Source organism: Neomonachus schauinslandi, chromosome 9, assembly GCF_002201575.2.
Source record: "Neomonachus schauinslandi chromosome 9, ASM220157v2, whole genome shotgun sequence".
Lineage (NCBI taxonomy): Eukaryota > Metazoa > Chordata > Mammalia > Carnivora > Phocidae > Neomonachus > Neomonachus schauinslandi.
Window position 1 is genome coordinate 72274395 of NC_058411.1, and position 6000 is coordinate 72280394.

Sequence of the window (6000 nt, forward strand, 5' to 3'; positions counted from 1 at the left end):
TCAGGTTCATGTATTCCTCCTCCTTTCTTCCCTTCCCTTCTTTCTCTACTAAACCCTGGTTTGGGGCTGAAGCTCTCCTGCCATACTCTGTCAGGAAGACACGGGGCATCACCACCTTCTCAGGCACACCGTGTGTCTCTAAACGTGTCATAGACACAGCAACACCCACCAGGGTTCCCTGAACAACTTGTGGGGCTGGACGTTCACTGCAAGGATGAGCAAGAGACAACTTCACTGTTACATGGTTTTATCTTGAAATTACTTACGCCCTGGCTGAGGAACTCTTAGCATCAAACTGTTCTCAATGTCACTAAGGAACAGCTGGGGTTGGGGGATGTTACTTCTGGTTCCTATGCTCTGATCGTTTGTATGATTTTGTATCAAGCAGACACTGAGGGACAAACAACCACAGACTGTGCTGGAACCAGAGTGGATCAGGCAGAGACGCTCAGCATCCAGGCCCCTGCTCTGCTCAGGGTTTGTGCTCAGCTCCCCCTGCAGTCCCCGTCACTGTGTCACTCATGACACAGTAGTAAACAGCTGAATCTGTCGCTTGCACTGAGCCTTTCTGCAAGTGGAAGGATTTGGAATCTCTGTCATAGGTGGCTTCAAAACCTTTCTTGCTTCCTTTCTCCTTATCCTTCAAGGCTTTCAGGAGGAGCCGTGGACCTTCTCCCGGATACTGGACATACCAATAAAGGGCAGGGTACCCTGATGCTGAATAAGTACAGTTCACAGTCAGGAAAGCCTTCTCTGAGAGGGTCACTTGGCCCTCCGTCTGAGTCACTGAGTCTCCATGGGTTTGTCCTGAGGAAAAAGAAAACAGACCTTGTCACCTTGGGCATAAAGCTCTTGGATAAATTATAGTTAAAAGTTTTGCTAATACAAAAGAAGAAAGAATCCAAATTTTAAGAAGGATTTTGCTTACCAAGCATTAAGAGTATCACAGTCACGAAGCCTGGAGAACACTTCATCTCTGGAGCATCACCTAAATAATGTTCTTCGTTCTTACCACGAAGTTGGAGTGACAGAGGAATGATCAGTGGAAGCCCACATTTCACACAGGAAATGTGATTGTGGTAGGAAGCTGCACCCCCTGGTGGACAGGGACGGAAATGGGTGCATATTGGCCAGAGGCCTTAAAACACTGAAAGAGACAATACCATACTGGTCATGCAATTACTACTCCAGATCTCTTTATAAAATCTAATCCCTCAAGAAGCATCATTAAATCAAGTAGCTGAACTAATGAATATCTCTTGGATATGTCAATTTACAAAAAATCATGTGGTTGTTCTCAGTGTGTTTTTAAGGTAGGTCACAGCTTCCAAATACTATAAAGACAATGAGTTTTCTTAACATTCTAACTTTTCTTAACCCTTTCATGTATCTCCTGCATCTTAATAGAAAAGCACAGTAAATAAATTATTTGATGTATTCATGAAATTTTTAAAAGTTTTGTCAAAAAAACAAAGTCTCAGATTTATTTTATTTTATTTTATTTTTTATTTGACAGAGAGAGAGATAGCGAGAGCAGGAACACAAGCAGGGGGAGTGGGAGAGGGAGAAGCAGGCTTCCTGCTGAGCAGGGAGCCCGATGTGGGACTCGATCCCAGGACCCTGGGATCATGACCTGAGCCGAAGGCAGACGCTTAACGACTGAGCCACCCAGGTGCCCCCAAAGTCTCAGATTTAAAAAGACACTGTAGAAGCTAAGAAAAAATACTTGAGCAGATCATCATAAACATGAATTCCAATGATGATCCTTATGTAAGCACTTCTTTAAAAACATAAAGACAAAACCATGGAAAAGTTCAATTAATCCCATCTTGGTTGCAGAAAATTTGGCACTAAATTTTGTAAAGAATCACTACGAATGATTGATCTGCTTGATCCATGAGAACAAGATATATCAAAGCCAAAACAGCTGCCTGGTGCAGCCAAATGATCTCTACTGAGCACTTGCTACAATCCTTCAGAGACAACACTTCACACTGAGAATATACTGGATGCAACATTAAACAAACACCAGTGGGGAGACTTTCCTAGGATGGCAGAAAATGGGGCTATCCATGCTTTTCTCGGAGTCAATGAAATCCCATAAAATCTGGAAGGTAGAAGAATATGTTCTGAAATACTGTCCTAAGGAAACATTTGAGTATCTCCAAAAGGTTCTTACACAGTTGCATTCCCTCCATGAGCTATGAGTATGGAAGGGTAATAGTATTTTATTTTCTACATGGATTGAACCACTCTCCTGTCAGAAAACCACAGCAATCACAAGAGTTAAATATCAATTGGATTTTGTGTTTAATTCCTATGCTATTTCAAATACTCTTTAGATAGCGGAGCAAATTTCTCTGGGACAGTTAGGTAAGGTTAGGCCTCACATAGAAACTTCACTTCTCCTGTCACACCCCAATCCTGTGGAAAAGTGGAAACAACAAATAAAATATTAAAACTGAAATGAGTTATTATAGCAGTTACCCTTGAACTACTGTGGCCTGGCAGAGCCTTAGCCCTCGTGGCCCTGCATCCTTCCCTTACAAAGTCCTAGGCTGTCTCATTATAAACTGTTCACTGTGGCCCACATAACTCAGATGTCCCAACCCATACCTATTCCAACCTTCACAAACTGAACTAGGTAAGTGAACCCTTGACACTCTTCCTTTCATCCCAGGTACAGGCTGCTCTGTGGCCATTCATTTAATCACCATTACATGACCTAAACCTTTGGTGCTCTGAACAAAGTCTCAGAAAAAGATTGCCATTGAGATGTATGAAATGACCTTATATGTATGATTTATTTCCAGTTTGACGGATAAAGTACAAGAAATGGATCCTTGGTTACATGTTTATCAACTGGTATGACATTATGCATCCTTCACTGACAAGAATTGAAAAAGTTACTCATATTAAAGATCTTAAACTGAAGTTTTCTGGAAAATCAGCAGAATCAGACAGTCCACAGATAAGTGTGCACACAATATCCTAGAAAAAAACATGTAACTGCATGACAGCTCCATCTAAGGCGATTAGAAGAGAATTCTCCTAGAGGTTTGGAACCACCGATTTTAATACTTTCTTTTGCATTCTATTGAGGTTATTTTTATCCTTTTAGAGGTATTTTCTCATTTTAATGGTAAAATGTTAGGTATTTCTGGTTACCCTGAATTGTTCTCTCACTAATAAAATAACTTGCATGGGTATAGACTTTAATAGACACAATGCCTACCCTAGTGCTATAGTTCAGCTCTGCACAGACATTGCTAGTGCAAAAATGTTTAAGAATTATTAGATATGTTATTTCATATCTACTCCTGGAAAAAAGAGGTAATAACTATACCCTAATTTAGTACTGCTAGAATGAATCTTCAACAATTAAATTACCCTTGAAATCTGAGAAAGTATCTATTGATAAAAATTTAGGATGGAGTTCGTACAACTAAACTTGTGTACAGAATGTGACTCAGCTTGATTATATGAGTTGATCCAACCTTCAACACCACCTCTCCATTATCAATTGCCAAATATATTTTGTAGAACTATAAATCAAGTCTCTAAAGGAATTCAAACACTTGAAATGATGAGCTATTCCTATGAAAATAACTTCAAAGTTCAAAACCTCAGCGGTAGGAAACACCGAGAGTGGAGACAGAGGTGGGGTCATGCATGTGCCCTGTGGCATGTGCTTCCACCCACCAAGACACATGGTTCTCAAAAGCTTATGTGTTGTATGCTCCCATCAATATGGCATTCTTAAAAACACAAAAATGAGATTAGACCAATATTTGCAAGGATTTGGGAATATAGAAGTGTGTAATGGCAAAAGAATAGCACAAAGGACTTTTGGGGAGCAATTAAACTATTTTGTACCACGATCTTATGATGGTTACTGGATCTATACAATGCACTAAAATTCAAAATTCACAGACCTGTACACCAAAAACAGTCACTTTTCCATATAACTCTTTTAAAATTAAAAACTTAGGGGCACCTGGGTGGCTCAGTTGGATAAGTGTCTGCCTTTGGCTTAGGTCATAATCCCGGATCCTGGGATTGAAGCCTACATTGGCTCCCTGCTCATCAGGGAACCCACTTCTCCCTCTTCTTCTGTCCCTCCCCCTAGCTCTTGCACTCTCCCTCTCTCTGTCTCCCTCTCTCTCCCTTGCTCTGAAATAAATAAATAAAATCTTAAAAAGATTTCAACACTGAGATAAAAATGGCAAAATAGGAATTTTCTACCGTATCCACCCCCCAAAAAAATCCACTGATCTTCACAATCATACACTAAACTAAAGAAAGTGCCTATGAAGAAGTCCAGCAGAAAAGACACAGCACACTGTGGAACAAAACAAATCTGAGATTGGATAGATTGAGGAGGGCATGAAGAACAATTTAACTTTACCCTCCTCACCCATGCCCATGTGGCACAACTCTGAGCCAAGAGAAACCTTCCAGCCTGTGACTTCCCCGTGGAGGGAAGTGAGAACATGTGAGTGAGCACATGGCTCCCCAAGCTCTGGAGGATGCTGCCAAAGAGAACGCTCTTTCTAGCCCACATCCAGAATACTGAGGTGTACCACTCCCTGGGGAGTGGGGTGCACCTAGCAGAACAGCACCCAGGGCTCTTGGAGGGCAGTAAACCAACATGGACCCTACAAACCATGACACAGCCTCCATTAGGAATCTGCCCATGAGCCACTGGAGATGGCTTGCCAATCATGGTGAAGGTTTAAATCCTGAATGTATCTGGATCAGGACTATATACTCCCTGCACACTCTGGCTAAAACACTTGTTTTCTTCCACTGCATCAATTCTCATCTAAGTATGATCACGCATTCAAACCTGTAGGAACTGCACCTTCTCTCTCACTTCTAATTGATTTAAGAAGAAACAAACTAATAATAGAGAAGCATGCTTCCTTCTGACTCCATCATCAGGCCTGGAGGAAATGGACCAATCAAGAGTCATCTTCCTTCTTCGGTACAGGAGCTGGCGGTACAAGGAGGGAAAGAATCAAGCCCATTGACATGTTGGGCTACGGTTCTAACCTCCTTTGGTCAGATGTGATAAACTGAATTTAATCTGAGGACTTCCCCAGTAAGAGAAAGCCAGTTACCTAATACCTAGCAATCATAACTCAGCTGAGAGGAAGCACTGTCACCCTACCAATTACCAATTATATCCATCGTTAGTTACGAAGACTTGGAGGGACCTTGAAAGGAGCCTATCCTTGAGCAGGGGTGGGAGAATGAGGGAATTAAATATTTACTCAATTTGTTTCATTCCATTGATTTCTCTGCAGCACTAGAGAAATAATTTTCTTAAATAAAGGTTGTGGTTAGTAATGTCTAATTCAGTCATACATGAACATGTGGAGCGAGGTTGGTAGAACCTCATCTCTACGTTAGCCATTAGTCCAAATGCCTTTGTGCAATCTACTAATAATAGTAATACATGCTTATAAAAGTTTTCCTATATATCTCAGAAAGAAAGGTTTTCATTACAATAACAAAATTACAAGTCCAAGAATAAATTGAAAAACCTTCTAACAGCAGAGCATCATTAATAAAAAGAGACATTAAAATGGAAAGAAGCAGTATGTTCTCAAACAATTAAATAATCACATACATACTTTAAGGACTTTTATTTTTCACAAATCAATTTATAAATATTAATTCAAACAGAAAGCTTAAATTAAAATTATGAGTCAGTAACAGAATTGTCCTTTCCTTCTTTCATTAACATCGACTGTTAACCAATTATGTGGAAAAGTTTTCCTAGGTACTGAAAGTATAGAAATGAATGAAATACAAAATTCTGTCTCCTAAGTTGCATGAGAGTTATTATGAACAGACACAGATTTTGTAAATGAGAATAGATTTCTGAGTTTTATCTGAAACTCATATTGTCAAATCACTCCCTATCTTAATTTCCCTCAAACACACAAATAGTACATACCATCCCTGGGCTCCAAAGGAAAACCTGTGACCTAA